At 38.8% G+C, this 11,526-nt stretch overlaps 1 non-coding gene and 1 pseudogene across 1 annotated transcript; one reads left to right on the forward strand and one right to left on the reverse strand.

Annotated features, from left to right (window-relative positions):
• Positions 1-486: 486 nt before the first annotated feature.
• On the reverse strand, positions 487-585 carry LOC132267758 (small nucleolar RNA R71; annotated as a pseudogene).
• Positions 586-10,181: 9,596 nt separating this feature from the next.
• Positions 10,182-10,288, forward strand: LOC132267856 (small nucleolar RNA R71). Its single transcript, XR_009469107.1, has one exon. It is a non-coding gene; the product is annotated as a small nucleolar RNA R71 (small nucleolar RNA).
• Positions 10,289-11,526: the final 1,238 nt, after the last annotated feature.

An 11,526-nucleotide genomic window follows, 5' to 3' on the forward strand; every position in this document is an offset into this window, starting at 1 on the left:
ACAATAAGGTCAAGTTCCATATGGAATGCCAAGGCCAATGTATGCTCCACAACCTTCCATCATCAATCAAGGAATTCAAAACCAAGGTGTTCATGTTACACCTCAAGTAGCTAATCTACCTCTTGCTTTAAGAGACCATTATGTGCCTAATGAGTATAATGCACCTACATGCATCCAATTGCCTCCATTTAGAGCACATCATTATGAAATTAAGCCACAAACCATCCAAATGCTTCCTAACTATCTTGGACTTCCAAGTGAAGAACCTTACAAGCATTTGGATGAATTTCTTGAAGCATGCTTCACCGTAAAATATACGGACATGCCGGAAGAGGTTTTAAGACTCAAACTTTTTCCATTCACCTTAAAAGACAAGGCAAAGTATTGGTTTAATAATCTTAGGCCTTTTTCAATCACTTTTTGGGCAGAAATGCAACAAGAGTTCTTGAAGAAGTACTATCCGGTTTCTAAGACCAATGCCATGAGAACCTCAATTCGAGAATTTTCACATGAGGATGGAGAAACGTTTCATGAGGCATGGGAACGCTTCAATGAATTGCTTAGGAAGTGTCCACATCATGACATGCCCAAATGACAATTAGTTCAATATTTCTTTGAGAGCTTATCGGACAACTATAAGGGCATGGTTGATGCTTCCATGGGTGGCTCATACATCGATAGGCATGAGGATGACATGTGGTGTCTTTATGAGAGCATGAGTGAAAATTCTTTGCATAGAACACTATCATCCAAGAATGGTAGAAATTCACAAGGTAGGAAGAGTGTTGGCTTACATCAAGTTGACCATTCAAATAAATAGCCGCCGAAATGAAGTCTTTATCTCAAAGGTTTAATCAATTTTTGATTAACCAAAACTCGGCGAACCAAGTATCTTCCTTCCCTAACCATTCTCATCGTGCATCAAATGAAACATGTATGACTTGTTCTATTGTTCTTCATTCTACTTCTCATTATCCTCACGAACAAGTGCAAAATGAACCTAATGAACAAGTCAATGCAGCTTTTGTGAACCAAGGGAACAATCCTTGTGGTACTCACTATAATCCATCCAAGTTGGAGGAATTATCCAAATTTCTTTTGGAAAAACCAAGGAGAGGGCTCAAACCCTTCCCAAGGTGGTTTTCAAGGGAAGTACATTCCACCTCCACTTCAAAACCAAGGATCCCAAGGTTATAGACCTTATCAATCACAAGTGAATCAATTTGCTAATTCTCAGTTTCCTAACCAATCTTATTCCCAAGGTAATACTAGAAGTCCCGCCTTTGAAGAAAAAGTTTTGAATGCTTTGGGCACTTTAGAGGCTAACACTCAATTGCTTCATTCTCACTCTCAATCTATTGCGAAGCTAGAAACCCAAGTAGGGCAAATAGCAAGCACTCTTAATGCAAGAGAGAAGGGAAAGATGCCTATTAATGCCCCACCTAAGCAACAATGTGTTGTGGAAACCCATTCCTCATCGGAAGGCCACACCATTGAACATGTTAATGCGGTGACTACCTTGCAGAGTGGTAGGATTGTTGACAATCAAGTTGGAATGTCCAATAAAGAGAGTGAACCGGTGCAACCTCAAATTGTCACCCGTCCTGTTTCACATCCCATTCCTCCTTCATTGCATGTACATGATCTTGTGAATGAGAGAGTTTTGAAAAATGTGTTTGAAAAAAAAGTTTTGAAAAATGATGTTAAAAAGGTTTTGTTGAAAAATGATTTGAAACACAATGATTTGAAAACTACTTGTATTGAAGAGAGTTCAGAAGAAAATTCTGAAAAAGTGTTTGATCCAAAAGTTCCATTTCCGGATGCCTTAAAAGGATCCATTTCAAAAGACAAGCAAAAGGCAAAAACCAATGAAATTATGAAAATATTTAGGCAAGTGAAATTTAATCTTCCACTATTGGATGCAATCAAACAAATTCTGGCTTATGACAAATTCTCGAAAGACTTGTGCACCCAAAAGCGGAATAACAAGAGCCAAGCACCAAGAAAAGTGGTTTTAACCGAGCAAGTAAGCTCGATTTTGCAACATAACACTCTTCCAAAGTTTAAGGACACCTGTTCACCCACTACATCATGCATTATTGGTGATCATATCATTAATCGGGCGCTTCTTGACTTAGGAGCAAGTGTTAACCTTCTTCCATACTCGGTTTATGTCAAATTAGGCCTAGGTGAATTGAAATCGATGTTGGTAGTTTTGCAACTTGCCGACCGATCCATTAAAAGGCCTAAGGGTATAATTAAGGATGTTTTTATTAAGATTGACAAATTTTTCTTTCCCGTTGATTTCGTTGTCATTGACACGGAACCGGTTCCCAATCCTAAGAGCCAAATTCCTGTTATCCTTGGCCTTCCCTTCTTGGTAACCGCTAATGGCAACATCAATTGTAGGACGGGGATAATAAAGATCTCATTTGGCCACATGAAGGTGAAGTTGAATATCTTTAATCCCACACCCAATTCATTTGACAAATATGAAGGAGAAGTTAATGTTGTAGATAAATATCATGATCTTCAATGTCAAGGAAATGAGCTTTTGTGTAAGACCAAAACTTCCAAAGGATCATCTTCAACCTTGCATTCTCAAAATCTTGTTCTAAATTCTTGCTCTAAAAGGGCATGGAAGCCCAAAGGTTGTGATTGCGTAGACAAGGGACCAAAGGTTTCTTTTGAGCTTAATCCAACAAGTTCTTCAAAGAACCATTTGTTGGGTGGAGTTCAAAGCATCTATCACCCCAACAAGGAGGGGATGCATTATAAGATCTTTGATCTGGGCTTAAAGAGCCCAATGTCTTGCTAGAGACGTTAAAGACTAGCAAAGACATTTCGTAGGGTGTCAAAACCCTATTCCTCCCCCATTTCTATCTTAGATTTCATTTCTTGCGAAGTCTATATACTTGTTTTTGGTTCATATACATTGAAAGGAACTTTGGTGAGGATTGCATGAGCTTTTATGTCATTATTGAGCATTCTGCATAGTTCGATCGATCTCAATCCTGAGTTCGATCGATCGAACTCCATTCTGCATCCAACACTTAGAAAATTTTTCAACTTGCAGAAACCTGCATCCAAATCACCTCTCTGTCCCATCGTTCGAACTAACTCTTAGATCGATCAAGAAACCTTCAATCGATCCAACTTCTAAGTTCGATCGATCTCATGATTCAACACTTAGAAAATTTTTGAACCAAAAACCTGTATATTTTTGCTCTCTGTCTGATCGATCGAACTCTTGTTTCGATTGATCTCAGTTCTTTATTTCATTATTTTGACTTTATTTTGACTTTTCAAATTTCAAAAATCCAAAAATATTTTCATTTCAATTTTATTCTATTTTATTTTCATTTTATTTTATTTTTCAAAAAGTTTTAAAAAATTCAAAAATATTTTAATTTAATTAGTTTTTAATTATTATTGTTTATTCAATAAAGATATATATATATATATATATATATATATATATATATATATTATTCTATTTTATTTTACTTTATTTTCCAATTTTTAATTTTAATTCCAATTTCTAATTTTTCATTTTACAAATTTCAAAAATTTCAAAAATCCAAAAATACTTTGAAGAGAGTTCATCAAAGTTCGATCAATCTCATTTGAAGTTCGATCAATCGAACTCTGTCGGGAATGTTTTTAAAAATAGAATCGAGGGTTTTCTAGATCGATACCTTAGATCGATCTTACCCTCTCTGCAAACCCTAACCCCTTTCTCTCGTCGCCGTCACTGTGCATCATCATCATCACCTCTCCCACCTCTGGTGAAATTTCTGGCGAGCATCTAAGCATCAATTTCTCTCTCCTTTCTCGGATTCACCTCCACTCTTCCACATCTCCACTTTTCTCATTGTTTAAGGTAAGATCCGAGAATGTCCCTCATGATTTAATCTTCAATCTTGTGCATACATGCTTTATATATTGAATACATGCTATATACATGACAAAATCCTCCATTGTTGAAGCTTGAAGCATTTGTGTATATATGTGTTTATATTTTTGATGATTTGATTCGATTTGGGAGTATGGGCCATGATTGGGTGATGGGATTGGATGATTTGATTTGTTAATGGGCCCACGAACACGTTCGTGTGGGCCCCGTGCTTCCAAAGTCACAGATCTGTGACCTTTGAGTTTTCATCGTCGCATAGTTCGATCGATTGAACTTTTATCTCAGATCGATCTTGAGAGATCCATCAAACTCATATTCCCAATCGATCGAAGTTGTGAGATCGATCGCACTTATTTTCAATCGATCCAACTTTTGTGATCGATCTCACTTCTTTTTTTATGATCGATCGAACTTCACAGATCTCACACACACACTTCATTCATCATATCTTATGTTCATGCTATCTCATATGTGCCCAATGCCTGTGATATTCCACATTGGATGCATTTCATACTTACATTGTTTAGCATGTTTCATATCCTGCCACTTGTATAGATTCATGTCATATTTGTTTTGTCTATTTTACTTGACATACATGTTTCTATATTGTGCTTAAAATTTCTTACGCTCCTACTAACTCCCATTGCAAGTTTTTCTTTTTCTTTTTCAGGCCATGGTTAAGAGGAAGACCATTGGCAACAGGCAACACGGGCCCCATAGACACATTAGACCACGGACAGAGGAGACAATAGAGCCCTCTTATGCACGGGAGGAGCCAGCACAGGCTACTCCACCTCAGTCACTATCTCATGAGGCTGAGGATGACCATATACCATCCACCTTTGTGGCTCATCCTACATTCACTCCATCACCATATCCACCATATGCTGGAGCTGAGCATTCACCTATACCAGCTCAGCCAACGCATCTGGAGCGTGATAGGCCCACGCCTAGATATGCGCACATGACGGTCGACCATGAGTCAGTGTTCGACACGGCCTTTTTCTCTAGATCAGTGCTGACCCGATCCGCTTACCATGATATTATTCAAAGGGGCCTGGCCGCTATTCTTGCCCCCGTCATAGAGCCGGTCTACCCGCGGCTGGTACAGTTGTTCTACCAGAACCTCCGACCATCCCCGCGTACCACAGCCGAGCTGGTCACTTCTGTCGATGGACATCCGATCACCATCACAGTGGACTCACTAGCCCGCTCTTGCCACTGTCCACACAGATGTCCTCCGGAGCTTCAGGACACTTATCCGAGGCTATTTAGGCCTTCTTACGCTGACATGGTGATTTTTCTTACAGGTCATCATACCAGTGGCGAGACTTTCGCCACTAGGACATTCCTTCCAGATGACCTTTGGTTCACCGATTTCATTCTTTATCGAAATATATACATGGCGGGGCACAAGATTCAGAGGAGGGGGCGATTATCAGACAGCCCTCTACGCCTTCTACACCTGGCACTAGGTGTCCATTCCCGCGCTCATCTGGAGCGTGATGAGGAAGCTATATGACGAGTACATCAGCAAGGAGACGCCCGGACAGGCTAAGTCTCTTCCTTTCAGCCACCTCATCACCCAGATTTTGATAGATCAGTGCTACCCCATCCATCCTCAGGAGCACCCTAAGAGAGGTTCCTAAAAGAAGAACTAGGACAAGAGCTATCGATCCATTATTACCAGATTGCAGGACCATGCGGCAGTGGCTGCAGCAGAGTTAGAGGAGGAGGAGGCCCAAGCAGAGGCACAGGCAGGGGCAGAGACAGTAGCAGCAGCTCCTGTAGCAGATGACGCACTAGTCGATCCAGCTGCAAAGCATATAGATATAGACTTAGAGCACCCTGTAGATGATACAGAGTAGTACTCTCCAGCTAGATCGCCCATTCATGAGCAGGAGCAGACTCAGGAGCTTTCTTCTGATTCATCTATGCCTGAGGCTCCAGATATGACCCCTAGCTTTGGAGTACGTCTGCAGACGCTTGAGGATGCTGTTGTTGCCATCCGAGCTGATCTCACAGCCCACAGAGCTGATTTTGTTGCCTTCCACACAGATGTCGTGACCATGTTCCGAGATCTATCCAGAGACATCTGCAGAGCCTGACCTACCTGTCCTACCTCATCCTCCTGAGTTCCCAGTTCCTTCTATCTCATGATCCCTCTCTCCTATTGATACTTTACTTTTGTCACTGTACATTATTATTTTTACAGCCAGTCTGTCGGCTTTGATATTTTTGTTGTACCTGCACTTTATCTATTTTATATATATCTATTTTTGCTATGGATATCATATAATTGTATTCTCATATCTGTATGTTTGACTCCATCAGGTACATCACAGTGACTTCAGTGAGAGAATGCTACCCAATTCTCAGGACCACCCTTATACCTCTCTCATTTCTTTATCTGTCTATCCCATTTACATTTACATGTCCACTATGGACTAATTATCCCATTTTGTTATCTGATGAGTTTATCCAAGTGCTAATTTTCAGGACCACAGTTCATCCCAAGTTTGGAGGGGCTATGCCACCCACTTCGGATACTTCAGTCCCAATCATTCTTGCTTAGTTGCACTGGTATACTCTTTCCTTTGTTCTCTTTGCACATTGAGGACATTGTGTCATTTAAGTTTAGGGGGAATGGTGCTTTACAGTGTTAGTTTTAAATTCAAAATTTTGAGCATGACCTGTGTATTTGAGGGATATTTCTATGATTGGTCCATATCTAGCTATGATTTTGATCTTTTGAGGACTATATTGCTTAAAACTTAAAAATTGCTTGACTTGAGAGTCCAATACTCCTTGTATGCCTTATGAATGCCATTTAGGAGTAAATTTTTTGAAAGATTGATATCTTGCTTGCACTTGTGGTCCACATCATCTTGATTTTATGATTGCTTTGAGATTCATTCTAGGATTCTACACTAGCACCGGCGCACACTAGCATTCATTTGTGGGGTACATGATTTATTGATTATTGAATTGGTTATATCCCAATTGAGCTAGTAGTGCAATGAAAGCTTTCATTTTTTATAAAGGTGGACAACAACCCCTTTTCACTAAGTAGCCGGGATTCTAGCCTCATCAAGCATTGAACTTCTCGCGCTGAAAGGTGAAGGGCCCAAACTCTAGGTCAATAATTGAATTCAAAAAAAAAAAAAAAAAAAAAAAAAAAAAAAAAAAAAAAAAAAAGAGGAGAAAAAAAAAGAAAAAGAATAAAGTTGAAAAAGCAATAAAAAGTGAGGACTTCTCCTGAAAGGTGAGAAATGGGAAACGATTAGATGGAGGTTGTCTTGATTTGTAGCCTAGTTGATTTGAGCTTGTAAGTCCGTAGGGGTGTTTGAACGCCTAATGCCCTAAAGCCGTCTGGTTTGGGAGTCATTGACCTAACGCTCGACCTCATGAATCGCTAGAAAGCTTAATAGATCAACACATTGCACCATGCTTCCATCTTTGATCCTATAAATATATATATATATATATATATATATATATATATATTCGAGTGAAAAGAATAAGCGCACCTAGAACAATAAAGCTTTAATAAAAGGTCCACTTTTTGTCTTAATGATCGGTACTAGATTTGTGTGCTAGTTTGAGGGTAAGGACATGATTAATTCTTTAGTTGGCTAAGATAGCAACACATTTGATGCTGGCCCACTCAAAAGAATTCTAGAGTTGTTTTGATGTGCATGATCATTTTCTTAATGTGTGGAGGACCATATTTGCTTGCTTGATGTTGAAATTTTGGGAGATTGCTCAGAAATGTTTGAAACATTGCATACTTGAGGTAGTTTTCTGCCAATGCTTGTTTGCAATATTAGTGCCTCTTTTAAAAGAATGAGCTTAATGTTTGTGGGTACCATTTCTGGAAACCCTCACGAGACTTCACTCGTCAATCGTGTTCCTTACGAAAGTGGCATTATCCATTTATTGTTTTCTAGATTCATACTTGTATAGTTGTTGATTTCATTCCTTTACTTTCTAGTTCATTCCTAGGGACTAGCAATATTTAAGTTTAGGGGTGTAATGAGCGCTGAAAAGTGCGTATTTAAACCCCTTAACCTTAGGCATCCTAGCACCTTTATCTATCTTACTTTACCGTTTTAGATTGATTTCGTATTATTTCCATTTTCAGGTACTTATCCCAAAAATAAGCTAACTCAGCCAAATAAGAGCTTAATTGAAGCAATTCTAGGATTAAACAAAGAAAGGAGCAAAGTGGAGAAAGAAGAAAGCAAATGAAGCCAAAGGTGGGAAGCAGCAAAGTTCAATCGATCCAAGTTCAAGGTTCGATCGATCGAACAATGATCGATCTCAGCACTTCAAGATAGATCCAAGCCTTGGCCCAAAAGCATAAAGTCCAAAAAGTTCGATCGATCCAACACCGCCCTTCGATCGATCGAACACTTTTGTCCTTATTCAAATGATTAATCATATCCACAGTTGTACCACCCACTAACCACTTTTGTCCTTTTCGCATAAATATCTCCCAAAATATCTCGGATTTGTCTTTTTCTAAAAAGCTCAACCAGTTTGATCGATCCAGCCTAAGTTCGATCGATCCAAGTCCAAGGTTCGATCGTTCGAACTTCCTCCAGTGCAAAAAAGTTAAATTTCCATCTCATTGAAAGTTGTCTTTTATCCAATCATTAGGGAATATTGTGTGCACGACCCCAGCTCATTTTGGGTGTCATTTTAACCTACCTATAAAAGGATAAGGCTGGCTTTTTACAAAAGAGCCAATATCATTTTCATATCATCTCTTGGAGAAGAAGCATAGAGGAGGAGGCTAGAGACACCATTGGAGTTCTTCATCAACAAAGAGCAGATTTTAACCATGGAGTTAGCCCGTGAGGGTTGGAGCAACATCACCATGAGTGGCTAGACATCCTCTTGGGGCTAGAGTTAGCCCCAAGCATGCTTTCTATATCTTAATCTTATGTATTATTGAGGGATTAGTGTTGTAATTAATGTTTTGACACTTTGATATATATAGATCTTGTTTATTCAATGATTTATGTTGTTTAATGCTTCCAATTGATCATTTCATTCTATCCATATGTCTATGTATGCTAGAGTAGATGTTCATGTGCTTATCTCTAGATTTTGTGTTATTGATGCATGTCTATGTGTATTGATGCTATAGATTTGGAGATTGTCAAAACATAGTGCTTAAAGGAATGCTCTTGTGATTTTCTTTATGGTTCATACTTATTCCTTGATGGATTGTGCCTCTCCCCTAGTTTATTTTCTTGCTAGTAGTGTAGATGTAGTGTAGTTATAGTGTAATGTTAAATGGGAGGACAATCTATGCTTGTTGTTTGATGATCCAAGCTTTTGAATGCAAGTAGCATATATCTCTATCCTTGTGTTGTATTTGGATTGTGAGCTTGATGAAAGGATTAATGACTTGTTTTCATCTATTGTGCCTTTCACATGTTGTTTAGACAATATATGCTTCATTGCTTAGATATATTGTGCCTTTCACATGATGTTTAGACAATACATGCTTAACTAGTCATCTTTGCTTGTTGAATAAACTACACACACACACACCAATTTTGTAACACACCATTTGCCCTCATTAGTCACTTGTCAATGGTATAGAAGTGCATTACTTGGTGGTGATCTCTAAACCCCAAGATTTCTCTCTCTCTTACTTACTCTTTGTTACATTCAATTACTTAGTTTAATTTAGTTGCTCTCTAGTTTAATCAACCAACCAACCAATTGTTTGATCACTCGACCTACTAGCCCTAATAACGATTCCACGACCTTGTTTGATCCTCACAATCCTTTGGGACGATCCCTACTCGCCCTAACTATATTTATAGTGGAAGGTAGTAGTGGCTTTTATAGATGTAAAACTCTTGGCCCTCGCCTTAAAATGCACACACACTCTCAAGCTTGATGTGGTGGTTTACGGCAAATGCCGCACCAGGAGGAAGATACTTGATTCGCCAAATTTTTGTTGATCAAGAATTGATCAAACCTTTGAGATAAAGATTTCATCTAAGCGGCTATGTCATTGTAATTGTCAACTTGATATAAGCCAACATTTTTCCTTCCACCTAAATTTCTACCATTTTTAGAGGACAAAGATCTATGCATTGAATTCTCACTCATGCTTTCATATAATTGCCACACATCATTTTCATGCTTGTCAAAATAAGAACCACACAGAGATACATCAACCATACCCTTGTGATTGTCCGGTAAACTTTCAAAGAAATATTGCACTAGTTGCCACTTAGGTATGTCATGATGTGGGCACTTCATAAGCAAGTCATTAAACCTTTCCCATGCCTCATGAAACATATCCCCATCCTCTTATGAAAATTCATAAATGGAAGTTCTCATGGCATTGGTCTTCGAAACCGGATAGTACTTCTTCAAGAACTCTTGTTGCATTTCTGCCCAAGAAATTCTCGAAAAAGGTCTAAGATTGTTGAACCAATATTTTGCCTTGTCCTTAAGGGTAAAAGGAAAAAGTTTAAGTCTTAACACTTCTTCTGGCATGTCCGTGTATTTCACGGTGGAACACACTTCAAGAAACTCATCATAATGCTTGTAAGGTTCTTCACTTGGAAGTCCATGATAGTTGGGAAGCATTTAAATGGTTTGTGGTTTAATCTCATAGTGATGTGCAATAAATGGGGGTAATTGAATGCATGTAGGTGCATTGTATTCACTAGGCACATAATGGTCGCTTAAAGCTATGAGAGGATTCACAACCGGTGGTGCTACTCGAACACCTTGATTAACTTGAACCATGGGAGGTTATGGAGCAAAAATTGGCCGAGGCATTCCCAATGGAATTTAGCCTTGTTGTTGTGGTGGGATGAATGGTCTAGACATGCCTAATGGTACTTAAATATTTTCATAATGCACATTAGGGTGGAGGATGCCTTGTTGGTCTATGTGACTAAGGTCATCCATATGGTTGTCATTCAATTCCTCGATTGGTGAAATGAAGTGATGTGAACTACCTCTTCCCCTAGGATTACGAACAACCGATTCAAGATGTAAATTATGAGGGACAAGAGTATGATTTAATGACCTACGACCATGCATGCACTAACAAAACAAATAACAAGCAAATAACAATCACTTCGCCCCCATAACAAATCAGTCAACAAACATTCTCCACATACATTGGTCCCTTACTCCCATATTTGAACAATATGCAAAATAAAAGTAAATTGCCTCCACGCGGGCTCATGATTTATCTATGAAATGAAAAACTTGCCACCACACGGACCAACGATTTAACTAGAGATTGAGTTAGAAAGATTTCACAAACGGTCCTTAAGCAACTTCAATTCATTTTAAATTTCCAAGCCTTGCTATGCTTTGTAAATTTTTAGATTTTAGCTCCTTTTTGTGCTTTGGCTTAGCTTCACTTGGCTTCGTTGCTTCCTTTGCTCTTTAATTCCCTTTGCTCGACTCTCTTAGCTCAATGCACCTAGCCAATCAAGAACAAACACAATAAGTATCTAAAAAGAAAATAAAGTAAAGACACGATCAAAAGAGTACTAATTCCTATTTGTTTCCAAACCAAAATGGCGTTGCCAATTCAATCCCCGGCAATGGTGCCAAAA

Source organism: Cornus florida, unplaced genomic scaffold (assembly GCF_030987335.1).
Source record: "Cornus florida cultivar Cherokee Brave unplaced genomic scaffold, ASM3098733v1 CherokeeBrave_3.0.0_Hap2_Chr07, whole genome shotgun sequence".
Lineage (NCBI taxonomy): Eukaryota > Viridiplantae > Streptophyta > Magnoliopsida > Cornales > Cornaceae > Cornus > Cornus florida.